This window comes from Triturus cristatus, chromosome 5_1 (genome assembly GCF_964204655.1).
Source record: "Triturus cristatus chromosome 5_1, aTriCri1.1, whole genome shotgun sequence".
NCBI lineage: Eukaryota > Metazoa > Chordata > Amphibia > Caudata > Salamandridae > Triturus > Triturus cristatus.
This window is the reverse complement of record NC_140587.1, coordinates 415,660,799-415,683,213: the sequence shown is the minus strand read 5'-3', so window position 1 is coordinate 415,683,213 and position 22,415 is coordinate 415,660,799. Positions and strand designations below refer to the sequence as shown.

Below are 22,415 nucleotides of genomic sequence, written 5' to 3'. Positions count from 1 at the left end.
GAGAAAGTTACATGGTGTGTTTGGAGCGGATGTCCTGTTGGAATTTGAATATCACCCTCTTTCAATTAACTGGACTGAAAGCTTGCAAGCAATGCTACAACAACCTCGCCTCATAAAGTAAGAAACTTAGGAAATCGTTGTTGAATATAAGAGTCAGCCTACAAATCAACATGGTTACAAAGGGTGTTAATTTTTAACTGTCAATCTGAAGGAAAATATTACCACTCTTCTGGACTAACCATAGAGCAGAGTTGAGTTGAGTTGACAAGCCCTGTAGATGCTCAATCTTGCCTAACTTAAAGTGATGTACAACATTTTTCCTATAAATACCACCTCCAGACTACATAGGTTAAAACAATCCAGCAGCAACAATGTGTTTACATTTACACAGCTCTAAAACTACTACACTGCCTTCAAGTGGAATAGAGATTCAAACATAAAACTACCTACATCATACACCAAACGTAATGGGGGACATATCCTAACCATCTTCATAATCTTATCCGAAACAGAAGCTTCCAATGAGCCTCCTCCCACCTTAGCAAAAAACAATGCTTCAAAAAGGCTCAACAGAAGCTGTTTTTTTTTTTTTTTTAACGGATTCATGGTCCAAGAGTATATATATATAGGCCAACTGCTTTGCTCGGTTCCTAAAAACCTTCCACTACAGAAACCTTTGAACATTCTGGCCATGTCCCTAAGTACATGAAGAAAAAATGCCAAATTCAAGGCCAGCCCGGCATTTGGCTGGACTCTATCTCTCCCCTTTATGTTGTTCAGTTATGTGTTTTTACCCTAGCCCTATGAAATGGCCAAGGTGATAAGGAGGGTACACAACTCACAAATAAAACTGCCATCTTCCTTTTTATCTTCTGCACAGATTTCCTTTATGGCCCTCACTTCGAGCACTTAGCGAAATGTGATATTCAGTGTCAAAGAAATTCGACATCTTGAGGTAAAAAACAATGAAATGCTGAAATATGATAGGAGCACTTTGAAAAACCCTGTAAGTGTCAAACGCTGCCAGAGATGGTATTCAAAGATCCGCACTTTAGCTTTTACAAAGACATGATTTACTCCAAAGGTTGTGCAGCATCCATTTTCAGATCAAGTCTGTTAATCAACTGCTCCAGGGGGGCTTTCTCTCTCGTTTCAATGCCTAAACCTTTACAGATTTGGATTCGCTTCATATACTTCGGCTCCAGTGATGGCGACATACCCACAACATCTCAGCAGAGATCCAGCAAATTGAATCAAGACCCCATCATTTCAATTTAAAGAAAAATACCACTTTTTTGCTAAAACTAAAATGGCATTCTGACAATATAAGGGAGACTAAAGTATTTCAAAATTAAGTATTGTAATTTTGGAACTGAACTGTTTTTTTTCCCTTTTGGCAAGACAGTCGAAGTACGCATAAGCCGTAAACAGAGACGTTGCCAACTTTTATGGGCACTAGTCCAAAAGAAAGAAAACAACTTAAAACCATGGATTCCTACTTAACAACAGACATCATGTTTCTCATTGCCTCACCTCGATGTGAAGGTAAAGAGCGTTTGAGCCGTATGTAACCGTTGTCCCCGGAGAGCAATCATGCTTGTGTTTACGAGAAAATATTTGTACATCAGTGCTGCTGCACGCCAGGGAGCTGCAACTAAAAGGAGAGGACCAGTGTTTCAGTTTAATTTGAACAGGCTCAAAAAATTGACAGGTGCAGCTAAAAGTTGGCAAGTGGCCTTTGCGCTGTAAAATACAAAAAGGAGAATACAGTTATAGACTCCAGGCTATTTAATTTATGCATCCTGCACAATTAACAGTGGATGTCTGTGCAGGAGGTATGCTCTCTTTAAATCTAGAGAAACAAGTATGTCTATTTATTACCTTCCTTTGACTGTTAGGCATCTTGTCATCAGTCTCAACGATTGAAAAATCAATGGAACTCAATTGGCAGAAATTCAGACATCCTAGGACTGACTGGAACATGAGACAACAAGGTAGAAGAGAAGCACAGCACGGATGGGAGCCAAATGCGGACATTCCTTATAGTTCAATGTTGCCTGAGGAAGGGATTAGAAGTTTCTTTCAAGATGGAGGTGGAGTTGACTGTTGTGCCTCTATGACGTTTTGATAAGGAGTTGCAATATGTGGTGTGGAAATTCCAAATCGGTTACACTTGTGTGACACTATCCCCCGGACACTACTGCACCCCAAGTGAGGGAACAAAGTCCACTGTGGCATACAACATTCCAAATGTCCGCAGGAGGTGTGAAAAGTAATTTTGGTGAACACATCATAAATCAAGTTTGGTGAACATTTGTGCTCCATTGACCTATTCTAAAATGTCTTTAAGAGAATAAGGGATACCAAAGTTTGACTGCAATTTGACTTAACCCACTTTCATCTGCGCAAGGGCCTAGATTCTAAGTCCTTCTTTGAAATAAAAAATTAAGGAGCCCCGAGTGGAGGAAAGTAAACTGAGCCATTTTTCAAACTGTCCTATAAGTAGGCCTTAAGACTCCTTCTCGTTTTCAGAAAGGGAACACATATGCTCAAATTGTACCACCAAATCAGGATCAATTTGTATGGTGCAATTATAGTCCCTGTGAGGAGGGAGCGATCAGAACTTGGACTTAGCAAAAACTGTAGCATATGCTTGGTTCATGCATGGGACAAAAGAAAGATTAGCTACAGTTAGGTTTGAAATTGTAGAGGAATCTTTTATCTCTTCAATAGATGGCCAGTAAGCTTCAAAAGCATAAAAATGGACATGAAATAATTGGGATTATGATGATTTTGCTCTCGTAGCCCAAATGACATTTGGAATTTGCCTCTTTAATCAAGGAATCCTCAAAATCACAGCATCATTAGGAGATGCTATTCTATAAAAAGAAAGTACTTCTGAATGATCTCCAAAAGAGTCCTGTATAGGTAATGAAGCATCCTTTACTAGCCCTCGAGCCAATGATCAACTATCAACTGGTTGGATTACTTGCAGCATCTTCTTTGCTCTCTTAGGAATATTATTTTTAAGAACCTAGTCATGGCTGATACACAATCCACATGCTCTGCTATCCAACAGCACTAGAATCATTCCAACTCGATGTTTCAATGCAATTTAATCCTTTCAACTCCATATTTCAAGGCAATTGATAAGATGAATGACTGTCAGAATCATTCATAGAAAATCCAACATAAGGAAGCCATTACACCCCTTGCTCCCTTCTCTTTCTCCAATGTATTATATTAAGTTTAGGTTGATGACAGAATAGGACAGGTGTGGCTCATGTGCCCAAAATCCCCACATTAAACACAGTGCCACTTTTCAAAGTCTTCCTTTTCATCCTATTTTGACACCTCTGGCTATTTCTATTTGTATAGGTACTTGCTGGAACGATGGAGGCACATGATTTTCTGGTCCATGACAAGATTGATTTATAGGTAAACCAGAAAATCACAGTCCATATTACTTCTTCCCTCGTGTCTTTTCTGATACCTATATTCAAATAAGAGGGCTGAATCAATAAGTTTAAAAAATAAGTTGAACGATGAGTAGAAACTAACCAATCCTTGATTTCCTTTTTTAATCTTCAACGAACTAATGTAATTCGGGTCTTCTCAACCCAAGTCTCTGCTGCCAGTTGGCAAAACAAATTAGTTACATAGGTAAAATACAAAATTAAAAAAATATATCTTTACAAAAAATTAATTTTTACATTGATGGATGCCACAAAGAAACTTCCTCAGAGATAAGTGGTACGTTAAATATCCAGGTAGGAATCCAAAATCGTGACCAAAGAAAACCTTTTTGTCTCTATTGCTGCCTCAGTTGTGTAGGCGAGATTAGTTTCCATGTACGGCTCAATGGCTGGTGGGTGGTGGTGATGGCCCCTCCTCAAGAGAAGACACTGGAACTGCTAAGGGTGAAGTGGCTGGCTCCCAAGTGGGTGGAGGTAGGCGCGCCAACAGACATCAGGTTGTCTCCCCTTGGCTGTCGGCATGATCTGCCAGCCTGTATAAGTTTATGTCTTACTGTATGTAAAGCATGCTGCCGTATACTGTATTCCTGCACTAAAACTCAAACTCAATAAAAACAGATTTGCAAAAAAAAAAAAAATCGTGACCAAAGAAGTTGCCCAGACTAAGGCAGACCCAGTAAGACATCTGATTAGGAAACACACATTTGCTCAATCCTCAATAAACTGTGCAGTGTGAAAGGCAGAACGCACTGTTAAAGAATCTCAAAATTCTCCAACAGGATTCTCTGAAAAACATGGGGCTTCCAAAGGGACTACTAGGATTTCAGTAAAAATGGAAGCTAAGCTCTTTTAAGCCTGAATTTGCAAGACAAAGTTGGTGTTCTTCGAGCAAAATCTGAAGCGCAATCCATAACCTACATGCCTTAGGGCTCTTCCCAGTGGAGATCTGAAGTTTCCCTCTTGATTGCCCTGAATAAAGCTTAGTCACAGTGCCACCTAGAATTTAATATCTCCTTATTTGGCGTAGTTAGGAGAGAAAAGTTGGAAATGGCAAAAAATCTTTTACAAATTTGGAAATTCTCAACTTTAGTCGATAGCAATTGCAGAGGTCCAATAGCAAAGCACCAAAACAGCCTTGAACTTGGGCTGAGAAAATACCCGAAAGGCTCATTCAGAAAAGAGAATCGAAATGAGTCATGCTGAAGAAAACAGCAAACACTCGGGCACAAAAAGGTATCTGAATGTGTGATGAATGCAATGCAAAATAGAGACACAAATGTCCAGCAATCCATCCTTCTTTGGCAAAAGTGTCCTTTACACAAACACTGAGCAGGAAAGGGTCACATCATCTTTGACTGGAACTCTCGAAAGCAAACACTGGAGGTACAACCATCTTGAAAAAGTACAAGAAAAGGATAGTCATGCCTACTTTTGCAGGAGAACAGTGCTCCCAGAAAATGGTAGACAAAGCAAGGAAGAACCCAATGTTTGGCATCTTTCACACTTCTGCCTCGTGCTAGCCCTCCACCACTGCGCATCACAAGCACAACTAGACGCTTGCATCGGATTGACCCTGCAGTGGAAAACTCCTCCCCGAGGGCAGATTGTAAAAAGACTCACTGCCCTCAACTAGATAGGCATGAGATCAGTGGAACACATCACCACCATCCTGCGAGTCTTGCGCAGAGATGGAACAAGGTTATGGGTAGCAGGTGCCACTCTTGGCTACCCCCAAGTGACTTCCATTATTTGGATACTAGAAGGATGTGAGTTAGTGGTAGGGCATTTTAATAATCTTTTGTATTGTTTATCTGCTTCATGGATTAATGTATCACTGCTTGTGACTTTTTAAGTATAACGTGTATATTTTGTATTTTAGTTTCAAGTTAATTGCATTACAATATTAGAAGTATAACAACAGTAATCACTTGTATAATTTAAAGCTATTCACATAAACCACCTTGCATTTGTTGACCAACTGACGCTTGATGCATCTTTGCAGTCTAATTTATATAGCAGATGCTTCCATTGACTAAGACAGTGCCCAGTAACATCTTTCCATAAAGGTAAGATGCCATCGTACAAGTTATTCCTTGTTATGATTTTTAACAAGTGGTATTATCTTCACTCTGTTAAGGAAGCTTGTGAGCCACAGAGAAAGTAAATCCTAAACAAAGACACTTCTTTATGAACATTAAGTACATCCCCTTTTTTTTGTCGTATAGTAAAAATCAGTAGAACTGCACAGTGAAAGTTTTCTAGAGAACATCGTAGGTTATTAAACCGCACTCTCTTATTTATTTGGTTAACCCGTTCCCCGCTCATGACGGAACCACTCCGTCATGAGCCACGGGTGCGCTGTGCTCATGACGGAGTGGTTCCGTCATGCTGCGGCCGTTGGCGGCCGCTCCTCCCACGCGGCGCTAATTCCCCGCCTGTGCGGGCGATTAGCGCAGTGGGTGGAGTCATGACGGAACCACGCCGTCATGAGCACAGCTCACCCGTGACTCATGACGGCGTGGTTCCGTCATGAGCACAGCGGCGCCGTCAACCCCCCCAAACCCCCCCCAGCGCTGCGGCGGAATTCGCGCCGCAGCGAAGGGGTTAATAGTTACATCAACTCACATTCAGTACTGTAAGAAATTGGGATATTAAATTAAGGGGGGCGGGGCAAGTACACACTTGAAGTGACAATCACAATCCAATCAGATTGAAACACTAAAGTCACTATATAAACCTCAGCTCAATCCACAGTAGCTATGCCACAGAGCAGACATGCTTAACTTGGAGGCAACGAGTAAAGTCTTTATGCGGTACATAAACAGTAATAAAGTGGAAATGAAAACCAACAAAAATCCCAAAATGAATTAGAAAATAGAGAAAACTTTAATAATCAAATGGCACCAAAATTACAAAAATCTAATAAGGGAGACCGTAGATAAGAATTATTAAAGTTGTAAGTAGACATATCACCAAGAAGCACAAAGGGAGAATGATAGTAAATGGTTGCGGTAGAACAAGACTGCGGCCCAACATGACACGGACCACATTGGAGTGCGGGTCAGATACACTGACCAGGTTCATCGCGGTCAAAAATGTTACCTTCTGACTTTAGTCCGTTAAGTCAGAATCAACTCCACGAGTTCTTTTCTTTAGGCCACCAGGAACCGGGAAGGCACTTAGAGTCTCACAGGGTGACAGGCAGAGGCCAACACGAGACACAAGAAAAAATAACTTTCTGTGCCAGGGCTCTTACAGACCAAGCTTCAGGCTGAAACTGGTAGATATATAGTGCTTCTATCACCAGTATTAAAGATTTTACTTTCTACTCCATTCCACATAATTTTACTTGACTTATCTTTTGTCACAGCACATATGACATGACAAGCACGTTCTTCTGCAACCGAGATATCAACACAGGAACTTCTTACACTTGAGTAATAAATAGCACATTCAGACAAGCACTGTGGCAGTAAATGTTATGAAATGACATTCGCTAATACTAATGGAAGTCAGAATTGCATGGGGGGAAATCTTTAAAAGGGCAGGGGGGTGTATCCTCAAGTATCCTCAAGTAAATTAATTAGAAATCGGGTCCTAAAATCAAAGAGACTGATTGAGGCTTTGAAGGTAATATAGGAAGGAGTAATTCCTTTTCAGTCAGGGAACTAACCTTCCAATTGATTCCTTGCTTGCCATTGCACAGGCAAAGTTAGAGTGAGGCTAACGTTTGACCCACCTAGGATTTCTATAAATGAAGACTAGCTGCCTTGGAAAGCTTCAGGAGCGAGAGAGGGACTAATGGCATGAACGCAGACTTTGGCATACTTCACAGGATGAGGTGAAATCTGGGCCCTCAGAAAGTTGTGCAGTTTCTGCTTAGTGTGCCAACTTTGATTTATCTTGCACTTCTTGCCGCATTTATGAAGCTAACTATACAGCGCAAAGTCCTACCTTACATATCCAGGTTACTTTTAAGTGCCGCCAAGGGTTTTGTACCATTAGAGGTGGACTCCAGATGTTGTGTATACCCTGGTTAACTAAAAGTGCATTCAGGAATTGACACTATTCACTTTGTAGTTGACAACGCACTGTGTATATTCTAAATGTTTAATAGTGCACCACAGGACTATCTTTGTCGTTTCCGAGTATACTTCACATAGAATAGTCCGTCTGTTCACATAGAACGCACTCAGATAGTCTGGGCTATATTATACACTCACATGAATAAACTTTGCAACTTCATATACCCCTAAAGTTAACCAGGAGCAGTAATAACATGTCTAAGCTTTTATGGATCACGCTGTAAAATTAAACTAGGAATCTCTAAGAAATGCTCCATTACTACTTCCCTCTAGTGAAACAACCAGTGCAGTTTTAACTGTTCCTCACTAGGAAAATTCTTCCACTTTAATCACAAATTGAAAATTACACAGGATTGAAAAGGCATTATACAAATAAGGCTAAGAAACAAGGTAACTTGACTAACAATCCAAAAATGTTTGAGGGAGCTCTGATAAAACGATTTTAAAAAACATCCTTGTTTCTCAACAAACAAAATATTACAGTTCCTTCAGATTTGTGTTTTGTGCTTGACCCTTTCTCAAGTCAATCTCCCACACCTTTCGCCCCCTAGCGTCCATGATCTGGGCACTTCAGCATTTCCAACTGTGGGACAGGGCAAAAAATTAAGGCACCCCAGATTTCTGTAGATTAACCTCCCTGTTGATGTGTTGCCAAAAGAATTCATCAAACATAATGATGCACAGCAATGTCGAACATTTTGATACGTTTGACCTTATAACAGAGGTCTTCAAACTTTTGGATGCTGAGACCCCCCTGTCAACATTTTGAGGCATAAGGACCCCCTCCTGACAAAAATTTCTAAACCTGTAGGCAGGGCTACTGGAATTATGAGGCAGGTGAGGAACAAATTACGTGACAGGCTTGGCTAAATTGTGTGGGAAGAAAATGTAAATGAGGTTATGTGATGCCACGTATTTTGGGATAGCATTGCTTCATCATTTTGACATTTTTTACACACAGTAACACTGAGGAAAAATGTCACCCCATCAGTACCCGTTTATAACCAAAATACAGCAATTAACATCAGAAAGATTTCTAGTCAACCTTTGTGAAGGGGCTTCCACTCCGCAGGAATACGTGCTGCCATATTAGAAGCTCACCTGGCCCTGACCGGGAGAAGCAGGAGCCCCCTAAAACCCTGGTGGTTTTGTGCAGAGTTAGGCAGTTTACCCATGCAGCTTTCCTCTCACCTTCCATCCCGCTCTCCTCTCCTAATCCTGGATCCTTCTCACTTTGCAGGCCATTTTCTTTCACCCCTTTCTACAACTTCTGATCTCTCCCCATTCAACCTCTCACTTCACCTTTAATCGCCCCTTGCCAGTCTGTCCTTTCACTGCCCTCATCTCTAACAGTCTCTCGAATTTATCTCATGGCCTCTCTGGCCCTGTCACTTCCCGTGCCCCTCAGCACTTCTCATTCACCTCGTCTCTCCATTCACATTTTTGTCTATTTGTATCTTACACCTCTCCAGTCCCTCCATTCCTCTTTCACATCTCCCCTTTGTTCTAACAGAAGCCATCACCTTTGGCTCACACTCACTTCTTGCGTGTCCACACTTCTCTTCAGCAATTCACATTTCTCCTCATCCCTGACCTCTTCAATCAAATTCTCTCACTCCCTTCCTGTCCTCTCTCATCTCTCCTCACCAAGCATACGGGTCCGACCCGTATGCTCCTCTCGGCCTGTGCCACTCTGCTTATTGTTCCCTAATTCAAGAAGGCATGAGTTGTCTGTCTCACTGTTTTGGTGCAGGCCGCGCAGTTATGGAACTTGCACCCTCCTTTGCTTTGCTCCACCAAGAATCTGTTATCCTTTAGGAAGATATAAAAAACCTCTCTCTATGCTCTGTAGGTTACCCCATTTGGCTGGTTCTCCTTCTGAGCTTTTCTCACTTGCCTTCAGGCAGCAGGTGGTTATTAGCCCCAGGACATCTTTTGGTAACAGTAACGCACTACAAATGTAAATAATAATAATAGGCAGAAGCAGGGGAGTCACTAGACCAAAACTTCGGAGGGGGGGGCTAACACTCCCAGCCAGGGCTGGTCCTAACACTGGTCGCACACGTTGCAACAGTCTTTTTTGGTGCCCCACCCCCGTTTCCTCCTCCATGAATTCCTTCACTGTCACTCACCAACAATGCACCTCATCTCTCTATAGCACCTTTTTGACAAACATTTCATTTTTTTATAGCGCTAATCATAGTTTACTCACACTCATTTCTGTGATCTGCATGTTACATATTCTTTGTAGCAGGCACATTAGCCCTCTGCACTGTGTGGGTGACCAGAGTGCCCATGTGAGTGCACGGTGAGCGATGCAACAGTGTGAGAGTAGGGTAAGAGGAGTGACTGCAGGGTGAGTGAGGTGGCGTATGTATTTGGGTGCGGATGCAAGTTCAGAATGGGATGAAAGAATGTATGAGTACTGATGGGCTTGTTCGAGTGAGTTGCATATTGAGCAGTGAGGGGGACAGGTGAGTGAAGTGTCACATGAGTGCAGGATGAGTAGTGTACTTGTGTGACTGCAGGCTTAGGTACAGGGTGAACAGCGCAAGTGCATTGTGAGTGCAGAGTGATCACTGTGAGTGCAGGGTGAGCGGTGAATGGTGTGAGTGCATGGTGATCAGTGTGAGTGCATTGTGCTCGCTGTGAGTACAGGGTGAGCGTGAAAGTGAAGGGCGAGAATGAGGAATGAGTTGTCTGAATGCAGGGTGCATTCCCAGACACATGAAGTAACTCAGCATGATATTGACGGTGGCATAGTGTTTCAGATAAAAGTTAAACTATTGCGGCACTAATCGGGGATCGAGTGTGAAGGAAATAAATAATGTGCTGATCCTGCAACAAACTTACAGTCCTATGGTAAGGGTTGCCAGCAGATTATTTTGATGGCCCAGTCGGTACAAAAATAAGCAGTCACCTAAAGCTGTATTTTCAGCACTTATCTGTGCATACTTCAAACAGCACATATAAATAGAAAGCACTTTTAATTGTGTTCTAGGGCGGCCTCAATGATCCATGACTGATAATTAAAGAGAACAAAGACAGAAAAGTCACATAACAAATGCATACTTACTTTTTTATTTATAAGTCTATTTAGTGTCAAGACTAGGTCTTTGCAGGCTCTTTAAACAAAACACGGCAGGCTTTTTTCTTTTGGCAACCCTACTTTATATTCCTTTACATGAAATGCATTCTCACACTACGCCGGTGAATGTAAAATCCAAATGTAAGTAATAGGCACAGTCGGGGCGCAGGGGGTACTGGAACCAGGAAAAAACACTAAGCCTCTGTAAACAGTTTACAAAGGCATGTAAATATGCAAATGGTCGTTAAAGACCTGTGAAAAACTCGGGCGGACACTGCCCAGCCGAGCCCCCAGCAGCTCGAGTTGCACTGCAGCAGCCCGGGCTGAGACACAGGACGGGGGAAGAGGGGGGCTGAAGCCCTTGGGCCTGGGCAGAGGTGTGACTGGGAAGGCGCGACCCCCTTTGCATCGCTCCACGCCCCCCCTGGGGGTCGCGCCCCACAGTTTGAAGACCCCTGCCTTATAATGATGCACCGCTTACTGGATAAGAGTGACTTACCTCTTGGCGAGTTCATCCCGAGTTGGATTTGTTTGTGTTTTCAGCAACCATAGAAGCATACTGCTCCTAGGCTCTTGGACAACTTCAAGATGGATTAGATTTAAGAAGTGTCATTGTGGAAGACCACATTGGCAAGTAGGATAATAAGCAAGAGGAAAAAATCTGCCCTTTTCTTAGTAGTATAAAAGAATTTTCCCTGGTGTCTGAAGATGGAAAAGGTGTTGATAAGAGACTGAAGCAATATCAGGTAGAAATTAGCACTTACCAAATAACTATAGAAGATTCCGCATCAAGGTCAGAATCCCATAGGAAAGCTGCCCCCTCAACTAAGCACTGGGAAAACACATATACAGTAGACCGAATACCAAAGGGAGCTTTTTAAACTGGTAAAGCATGTTGCCCCATGATAAAAAAAAAAAAGAAGTTGCTCTCTGATTCCTCATCGCTCCAGAAAATAATGCAAACTCTCTTTTCAAAATTGGTAAGAATTTATGCACAAATTCATCTATTCACACAATCACCAACATTGTGAGCTCATGAACAGCCGTGCACACTGTATCATGCTCGATGCATGTCTTTGAACGTCACACCTCAGTCAAAATCTTCCCCATAGGACATACTTCCTCCAACAGAATTCCAATCACCTAGGAAATTCGGAGGGCTTTGTGGACTACACAAATGCTGCAATACAATGCATTTCGGAGGAATACACCTACCCGACGGACGCTCTGCTGCGCACCTCTGCATACCTGGGGAGTGGAAGCGCTGTGGTCTCCCCCGCCGCCATTTCTTTTGCTGGCCGCCGTGTGGGGGGACTACAGCCCCCAGAGTTCCAAGCGCCACTTCCCGATTCCGCTTCCTGCGCGCCCGGAGGCGCTTAAAACTGCGAGGCTCCCTCGGTGGAGCGGGGGGCATTTCGGAGGAATACACCTACCCGACGGACGCTCTGCTGCGCACCTCTGCATACCTGGGGAGTGGAAGCGCTGTGGTCTCCCCCGCCGCCATTTCTTTTGCTGGCCGCCGTGTGGGGGGACTACAGCCCCCAGAGTTCCAAGCGCCACTTCCCGATTCCGCTTCCTGCGCGCCCGGAGGCGCTTAAAACTGCGAGGCTCCCTCCGCGTCGCGGGACGCGCGCGGGCGGCGCCGGGCTAAGCCCGGGCAAAGGGCGGGCCCTCTGTGGCACTCAGAGGACCGATTGAGGCCGGGACGGGCCACCACACTAACGTGTAAGACGTTATAAGACTACATAAGTAATTACACGGTGGGGGCGTTCTGCCCTTTTCATGGTATATTGAACGTGTTGTATTGTTCTTAACTTGTTCATATTCGGCTATTAGGTTTCATCATTTGTGTTGGTGTTGCCATATTGTGCCATAGTTTAATATAAGTTTTAGGTTTTCCCAGGGGTTTGCCAAATATGGCTAAAGCTATTGCTAGCAGTAAATCCTCGACTACATCAACATTAGATAACTACTTACTCAAAGTAGTCACCAAAATCAACAGCGATAGGCGTAAATCTTTAGGACAGGGTTCAAACTCAACGACTACTAGCCCTTTGTCAAATAGCACAGTCACCTCACTCTCTCCCCCATCACATGCTATGAACTGTTTAATTGAGAATAATGATTTGTTAACCCCGGGCGATCAACTTCCTAGTGAACTAGAATCTCCCAAAGTTAATAGGGATTTATTAACCGATGTTAATGAGACCGTAGAAGACTCGCCGGACCTGTCAACTCAGAGAGTGCTAAGATCCCGTAAACGCACTCATTTGAAACAGGGTTGCGTACGAAGTACTCATAAAAAGACGGGTCCTGCTTCATCAAATCAGGTTACCAAGGAATTAGCCATCCCTAATAATCCTATGGCCAAGCTAGACTTTCATCAATTTGATTCCTTGGTAGGTCTCCTAGAGTCCAAAATCCTGAAAATTGTCGAACCCTTAGTTACCAAGATTGATGAACTATCTGCTGAGATTGAAGGCCTACGTAATCTTTTGGCACGTAAGAATAATTCCTCTGGGAATATGACTAGAGTAGCCGAGGGTCTACCTGTATCAGCTGACACCCCTAGGTCCCCAAAGGATACCTTAAACAGTGCAGATCCACTGGTTGTTGAACCCACGACAAATGTGAACAACATTTTACCTCCCGAAAGTTGCTCAAGTAGTAATAATGTAACGGCAAGCACACATTTAGGAGGAGCAAAACCAGATCTTCCCCCTGACTGTGCCCCATTTGTTGTGGTGTTAACAAATGTACCCCCCTTGAAGGATGTTGCCCAGAAAACTACCCCAGAAACCCATGAATCCCTTAAAAATAAATCAGTCTCGTGGCTAAATAAGCACTATGGTTTTCCAGCACATTTAGCTCACCAAATTTTAACAACAAGAAGAGTTTCCTGGGTTGGGCGCTCGCGCAAGACTATAAAGGGGGACTGTGTTGTAATAAACTTTAGAAATCCCTTCATAGTGCATAATATTTTATCAAAAGCTACTTTGCTCCCCCACACTGATGAGGGTATTACCCTTCATTCACTGGGTTATTTCTACAAACAACAGATAAATTTACCCCGTAGTGTCCCATTGGAGGGCAGAGTACGTCATCTTGAAGGTCAGTTTCCTCAAGGTCTTGTTATTTCAAATCGTTTTCAGGCTTTGAGTAACTTAGATTCTAACGATTGACTGCACCCTGTTGGGGTTATTTCTAGATTTATTAGGAAAAGTTCATCCTCTATAGAGGAAGAGGACATGGTTTCCAGTGGTTCTGTGCCAGTTACAAGTATAGAGGGCACCCAAAACGTCATGCTTGCGATGGGGAATGTCATTGATGAAAGAGTGGATGATACTGTTGTTGCCCCTCGAATGCCCTCAGGTACAAGTGTCCTTAGTTGGAATATAGCTGGCCTAAACAACAAAGCTCATGACCCTATATGGAGGGACAGTTTAATAGGCCACAAAATTATTGGTCTACAAGAAACTTGGGACACTGAAAATACCTTTTTGCTGGATGGGTTTTCTGCTTTTTGGTCACCAGCGGTGGCCTCTTGTAGGGGGAGGGCAAAAGGCGGTCTTCTAACCCTTATCGCATTGACCATTGAAGGTAAATGCAGTAAGGGGGAGACAGGCTCGCCTTATTGTTTAGCAGTAGAAATCCAATCCAACTCAAATGGGATTTGGCTCATTGTAAATTTTTATAATTCATTTATTAAGAGCACGCCAAATGAACACTTACTCAGTCTATTTGATTTTTTGCAAATGTATAATGAATCTTGCAAAAATCCTTATTCGGTTATTGTGCTTGGTGATTTTAATGTTCATTGTTGTTTTAATAACTGTTTTATTTGGGACAGTTTAGGTCCACCCAATCAAGGAAACCTACATTTCGAACACACACCACAGGGGATATTTCTAGATGAGCTTCTTGTTGGGAATTCTATGGTCTATCCCGTCAATCACACTAATGACATCCCGTCCTACAAAGGAAGTGGCTTAGGTTCCACTATTGACTACATTTTTGTCACATCCAACTTAGCCGATAATGTAAGTCAATATAAGGTAAAATGGTCTGTCTATAGTGATCACAACCCTGTCCAGTTAATTCTCACTAATGATCTCAAAAAAAGAGAATCTGATAATCCTACTGTCAGAACACTGGACATAAGGCCAACTGACCAAACACGCCGCCTGAAATGGTGTCAGCTGGTCCCAGAGGATTTTACTGAAAACTTGTGGGGAACGGTTGGGGATGAAATACTTTTGTGTTCACAAGACGGGATCTGTAGTGAAGCAGTTCTGACAGCTTATGATAAGATTTGCTGCCAGGTAAATAGTGATCTTAAAAAAGTATGTAAGGATAAACCCATAACCGGGGAGAAATGGTTCGATCACAGCTGCTCATCCGCCCAACGGAAGCTAATGGCAGCTCTGAAAGCGGTCCCACTAGATAGAGCAGAAATTGCCATTTGTAGGAAGGCCTATAAAATGGCCCAGAAAAAACGTAAAAATGAAATTAGGGATGAGGCATGGAATGAACTCCTGTCCATTGATGTCATTAAAAATAGTGCTAAATTTTGGTCTATCGTAAACAAGCCTTTTTTTAACAGAAAAAGTAATAATGAGCTTGAATGCGGTATCCAAGAGGACAAATGGTATACCCATTTTAAACAGGTGTATGTTGGAGATGGCTCGAGGGTGGGGTCCTCATTTAACTCTGAGAGTTATACTTTGTCTTTCACAGAACTAGAGGTCACAAATGCAATCTTGCAAATGACAAGTAATAAGGCGCCGGGACCTGATGGAGTCCCGGCTGACCTTTTTAAATCAGATATAAAACTCTGGTCCAAAATCCTATTTAATGTTTTTACAAATGCTTGTCAACTGGGCCTTCCAGCGACGTGGGCGAAATCTGTCATCATTCCTATTTTTAAAAAGGGGGATAGAGGCGACCCGAGCTGCTACCGTCCAATCTCCCTTATAGATTCCTCAGTGAAAGTTCTGGGGAGGGTGGTCCTCGCCCAACTAAACGGTTGGCTAGAGGAATCAGGAAAACTCTCTAAGGTCCAGTATGGATTTAGGAAAGGGATGGGTACCACAGACCAATGTTTAAATCTACAACTTTTAATTGGTAAATACACGGTGGCCAAGAAAGGAACCTTGCTGGTTGCCTTCATGGACTTGTCATCGGCCTTTGACCGTGTAAATAGATCAAAACTGTGGCCCATGCTCCTTGCACTTGGTGTAGACAAAGACATCGTCCACTTTTTAGCGGATCTACATAGAGAGTTAATAGCAACAGTTCGTTACGATCAAAGGGGTAATTGCACAAAAGATATACCCATATCTTATGGGGTTAGGCAGGGGTGCATCCTGGCACCTCTCCTTTTCACACTGTATATAAATGATTTAGACAATACCCTAATCGCCTCATGTAAAGATATCCCCCGTGCAGGGAAATGTTTAGTTCCTGCTCTCTTATATGCTGACGACGCCGCCCTAATTGCTAGAACGGGTGTGGGCCTTCAGCTACTGCTTAATTCATTTGCTGATTTTATGAAGGCTTTGGACCTATCTGTTAACTTTGTTAAATCACATGTCATGGTCACAGGCCCTAAATCCGCTAAATCTAAAACCTTTTTATGTGGGGGTCATCAATTATCCAGGGTTTCTTCTTTTCCTTATTTGGGTGTTCGATTTGATGATCGAGACTCTGGGGTAACCCAAAGTACGGCAAAAAAGATTGTGTTTTCAAGAGCAACTGTGGGTGTTCTGGGCTTCGCCAGAAAACTAGGTGCTAGACCAATGAAGGACCTTATCCAGGTGTATAAAGCTAAGTGTCTCTCCATAGCTTTGTACGGAGCTGAGATTTGGGGCATTAATAATGCCAAAAGCATACAGACTGTTGAGGATAGATTTTTAAAAAACCTCCTCTCAGTCCCGATCTCAACTGCCAACTATATTGTTCACCAGGAACTTGGTATTGGTTTTCTAGAAGATAGTATTGCTCTGGCCCCGATGCTGAAATGGATCAGCATTTGGCTTAACCCGGATTTACACCTGAATCACACAAGTTTGAGAGACTGTATGTCGCTTGATCATGGGCTACATATACCCTGGTTGAAATATATTCGGAACCTGGCGATTAAGCTTGGTAGGCCAGAATGGTTTCATTTTCCTGAGACCCTGGTAAAAGGTGACATTAATTGGTGTAAAGAAACTTATATGTACATATCTACCTCGGTAAGGGAAGAGAAGGAGCTGGTTAAGGGCACCGTTAGGGCCCACCAGCTCTGTAAAACAATATCCTCCATGGAACCTTATCTTGGATATGTAACAAATGCAAATCATCGTTTTCTTTTAACCAGATTTAGATTGAATCAATTACATCTACTGATTGGAGCCAAGAAAGGTTGGAAAAGGGCGTTGGACTTTGGCCCTTGTTCTTGTGATAATTTTTCCCCCCAGGATATGATACACCTTTTTTTCTTTTGTGAGCACTTTATTGACATTAGGAAACGTTTTTTAATCCCTATATTAAGAGATAAAGGCTTTGTTCAAGTGAGACCTGCTTTCTTGTATCTTCAGCTGTTAAACAATGTTTGGGAAACTTTTAATATTGCGAATATTTTAACTGTGGTAATTCGCCCCTTGAAGAAATGAACTGTACCCTTTTGATGTTTTTAATTGGACATGTTACCTTGTTAAACTTATCTGTGTCAATGTGTTTCTTCTTAAGTTTGGTAACCTACCAAAAATGAATTTTGTCTTTTTAATATGTATTTATTGTAGTATGCTTTTATGGTTTGCACTTAAACCGAATAAAGACTTTATGACAATACAATGATGGCAATAACTGAAATCCTAGAAGGGCCCTGAAGGAAGGGTACCACATCACCTCCAGACAGAAGCACAATACAGTTGGAGACAGAGTCCACAGTGGTCAGATTTTGCTAAAGCAATATAAGGCCGAGGGACTGCAAAGCAAGAAAACTAGCTGCATTAGTACACAGTACTCTCCTCCGACAAAGAGACAATCAAAAGAAGGCCATACTATCAAAGGTCAATCCGTCATGAGGTGGGGGGCGGAGGGGGAGTGGAAGGGTCAAGCAGTGCAAATGCCAAGCACCCACACCTCAAGCAGTGCAAGTGCCAAGCACCCACACCTCAAGTAGTGCAAATGCCAAGCACCCACAACTCGCTCAAACAAGAAAGAAATGCATAGCCAATGGGCCATAGCTATACTACTGAACACCAGTGCAAGAGAAAACCAGAAACAATGGATTGCAATAGCTTGAGCCCTGGAACGAAAAAGCTAACAACAATAGCAGGAAGCAAACAGAAAGGATAACTCATCCATCAACACAGTCCATGAACATAATGACACCACACTGTGCAAAAACACCCACAGAGAGAAATCGCACGTCTACAGTACGATGGTCACTATGTTAACAAAACATCTACTGTTGGTAACACACACAAACTACACCATGACGGATCCTAAACTTTCTAAGATGTACCCCTCCTCCCCCCGGCACCCCAACAGGTGTTCACAAGCCAACAACGCATGTCCACCAAACAAAGAACCATCGCAACATGTAGATAGCCCCAGCAAGTCAAGTTCCTCAAGCAATGAGGGAGCAAGGATACTCCAGCTGCCAAATACGACACAAACTGAAAACAGGCCCTTTCAGACAGAAAAGAGCACTTTCAGAATGACAGTGCAACTGCTCCCACCAAGCTTACAGCCCAACATAGAACAAGAACCCAGAGGAAAAAGACAGAAACTAGAAAACACATTGTCAACTGTGTGAGATGGAAAGGAGTTCAGTCAACTGGGACCTTCCTTCAGGTGATCCCATTCAAATACAATGCCCAACTGCAAAAAAAGGCAGTGGGGTATAGGGTACCAACGAATCCAACAAGGAGGCCACACCACACTGAGTAGACCTTGCCAGAAAAGGCAATGGTACAACAAGGATGCACATGGAAGAGAAAACCTAATGTAACTTGTAGGAGCGAAGAAAAACACTCATAGGAACATGGTGCAACATTCAAACAAACCTTTGATTAACAACCAAACAGGATCCAGAACAGTGGGGTCCTTCACCAGCGTGGAGGAAAGCACACATATAGAACAGATGAGCACATTCTTGAACGAACAGTAGGAACAAGGCCAACAAGACAGACAATTCAGCTGGCCAGAGAAATAGATAAACAAAAAACATTTTGCATCACATAAGTAGAATTGGTAATATGGGAGGAGGAAGACCTGAATTAGCACACCTTCCCCACACACTGGTATCTAATACAAGGATTGGCCCTTGAGGAACCAGAAAACTCTGCCTCTCCAAACTGACACGCCGGACAAATTACTCCTCCATAACAGCTGGAGGCATCTACTGAATTAAACAACTCCAGGGAAGAAGAGGTCTCTACACGGAAGTGACTGAGAACAGTAATAGGGAAAATTCAATAGGGAGCCTGAATCTCTTCAGAGGTTCTTGGGGGCACAAACTGGCAAGGTGACAAGTGACACAGATGAACCCATGCACCTGGAAAACGTGAGCTGAATCAAGGCCAGATTGGAGAACCTATCTTGCGGGTCTAGGTTCATCAGGCACCACAGCTGCAAAGAAACCGCTTCCTTGAACTGGAAGGTGCATAACCACCAGCTCTCCCATCTCCAAAACGCAGTGAAGTAACTGGCCAACAATCACATGGCACTGCACGAATAGAAGGTGCTGCCCCTTGTAAAAAAAAAAAAAGAAAAATAACTAAAGTGACTTTTCCCCCCCAACACAATGTCACTCCTCAGGGACATGAGAGGAGGAAAAAGGAAGGGAAGTGTTGCTGGACCATAGTACCAACGAGGGAGACCACAGCAAGTCCTCTATTATGGGTGGAGAAGACAAAAAGGTGTATCCACTCCTCAGACAACACTAGAGTGCGATTCAAGCATCAACAACCAGAGGTGAGGCAGACCAACCTCAAATGGTTGAGCACCTAAAAGTAGGGCAACCACTGCTCCGATTAACAAAAATAAGGCTGTAGGATATCCATCAACAATTCTGTCTCCATGGACCCCGACACTGATGACTAACTTACACGTTGAATCCTACTGTAATGCTCTGTAATATGCATGGTTGTACCCATGATTACCACAAGATTCGAAGCCAATATAGCTGCATTTTTCAACGGTGTGTACTGTCGATATTGTTGGACACTAATAAAAAGATTTACAAAAAAAAACAATTCTGTCTCCAGTTTCACCATGAGAGGGATAATTCCTAGGCCTGGGTGGTGAACTCCGCTCCGTTCGTTGAGTTTTCTGCAATCCGCGCAGCTTACGGAGTGCAAAAAACTCCGCTTCAGGTAGTGCAGCAGAGTTTTTTTCCTGCTCGCGCATGGTAAGTTTGCAAGCGCAAGCTGCCGCTCGGGTAGAATTTCTACCCAAGCGGCAGGAAGATCAGCGCGAACGGTAGTTCGCACTGCACTTCGCCACTTGCGGAACTCCGCAGAGTTTTTTTGCCACTTCGCGGGGTTCCATGTTGGCTCTTGCGGCGTACCCCGCCGCCGCAAGAGCCAACCTGCACGAAGGGATGAAAGAGGTAGCCGAGTGGATGACGACCAGCCGCCTGAAACTGAACTCAGACAAGACGGAGGTCCTCATCCTGGGCTCTTCACCCTCCGCCTGGGACGACTCCTGGTGGCCTCCCGCCCTGGGCACCGCACCCAAACCGACAGACCATGCACGCAACCTGGGCTTCATCCTGGACTCCTCCCTCTCCATGACCAGACAAGTCAACAACGTCTCCTCGGCGTGCTTCAACATCCTACGCATGCTACGGAAGATCTTCTGGTGGATCCCCACCGAGACCAGGAAGACCGTCACCCAGGCCCTCGTCACTAGCCGACTGGACTACGGCAACGCCCTCTACGCCGGTACCACCGCCAAGCTCCAGACGAGACTCCAGCGGATCCAGAACGCCTCAGCCAGACTCATCCTCGACATCCCACGAACCAGCCACATCTCCGGACATCTGAGAGACCTACACTGGCTCCCCGTCAACAAAAGAATCACCTTCCGCCTCCTCACCCACGCACACAAAGCCCTACACGACCAAGGCCCGAGCTACCTCAACAGCCGAATCAACTTCTACGCTCCCAAACGCCACCTCCGTTTAGCCAACCACGCCCTCGCCGCGGTCCCCCGCATCCGAAGAGCGACTACAGGAGGAAGGTCCTTCTCCTACCTGGCCGCCAAGACCTGGAACTCCCTCCCGACCGACCTGCGCCTGACCCAAGACCACCTCTCCTTCAGGAAGAAGCTGAAGACCTGGCTGTTCGAGCAGTAGCGGCACCCCCCCCCCCTACCCCCAGCGCCTTGAGACCCTACGGGTATGTAGTGCGCTCTAGAAATGTCTTTGATTGATTGATTGATGTAGCAAAACTCAGCGAACTACGCCCAGGCCTGATAATTCCATCACCAACTGAAGGCAGAAAAGAAGGTTAGGGTGTCCTTCAAAGAGAAGTCTCAAGACCAATTTAAGTTTAACTCGATTTAAGTTTAACTCACACTCAGATCAAACCACGAACCCATTCAGTGCCAGGGGAATGAGCAAAGCCACCCGCATCCCCAACAGCAGACGAGAATGTGACACTTTAACAGGTCGTGCCTCAAAGTTGGCACTGGAGACAACAGAACACCCTGAATCGTGGGACCCAGGAAGCACATCCAGATGGGTATTATCATCCACACAAATCTCGGATGAATGGTTGGATCATTCAGAGCAGCACCAATCAATACGCAAAGTAGGAAGGGGAGGACCGCACGATGCCTGGCACTGAAGAAACCAACAAGGCCTTCGGTCGAAAGGGTAAGTTACTTACCTGTAATCCTAGTTCTCTTCCAGGGGTAGCCTCATCAAAGTCATAAGCACTGAATATTCCCGCCCATGTGCGGGGACCCCGGAAATAATAAAATCATATATGTAAAAAACATACATATATACAGCTCTGTATATGTATAAACATATATTATTTTTTCCACGCAAATGCAGCCCCTAAAAAAGAAGGCTAGGCAATGTATAAATACACATCCAATAATACATATAGGTATAATAAAACACCTAAATCTCTTTTTTTTTTTTTTTAAGGAGGTAAACACTCATGAGAAAGCAAAAAAGAGAAAACTGTGGGAAACACAGATCTACAACACATTGCTAGCCTGCAGGCTGCATTGCAATACAATACCATAAAGACTGAAAAGCCCTGTATAGGTAAAAACTGGCACCGTGCCTTTAAGGCAGCCCTGGCTTCCATATCCCATCATGCCTCAGGGGTGACAGTTAGGTCAGTTGTTCTTTGCGGGACCGTAGTCCTAAACACAAAGATATATCCTTTCCATAATGAATAATACCCTTCTTCTCATTTGCCTGGGGAGGTGGGTGGGTTGCTTATGACTTTGATGAGGATACCCCTGGAAGAGAACTAGGATTACAGGTAAGTAACTTACCCTTCTCTTCCAGGGGATCCTCATCAATAGTCATAAGCACTGAATAGAGTAGCAAGCTCACCTTCCACCTGCAGGCAAATGAAAAAAAGATTGTACCACACATGGAATAAGAAGATCATGAAACTGATTATGTATGGAACAGATTCCTCAAGGAGGCTTGTCCTACTTGAGTGTCTGCTCTGGTGTCCGAATCCAGACAATAGTGTCTCGTAAAGGTGTGGACAGATCTCCAAGTAGCTGCCTTGCAGATCTCGG

General features: G+C 43.7%; 1 protein-coding gene across 3 annotated transcripts in view; it reads right to left on the bottom strand.

Annotated features, from left to right (window-relative positions):
• Positions 1–22,415, bottom strand: part of RNF19A (ring finger protein 19A, RBR E3 ubiquitin protein ligase) — a 498,540-nt gene that overhangs the window by 382,722 nt on the left and 93,403 nt on the right. Inside the window, exon 3 of one of the 3 annotated variants that reach the window (XM_085605172.1) lies at positions 1,534–1,654. The exons of the other annotated variants lie outside the window; for them this stretch is intronic. The gene's annotated coding sequence lies outside the window, so the exon portion shown is untranslated. The remainder of the gene's footprint in view (positions 1–1,533; positions 1,655–22,415) is intronic. 3 annotated transcript variants of the gene reach the window in all.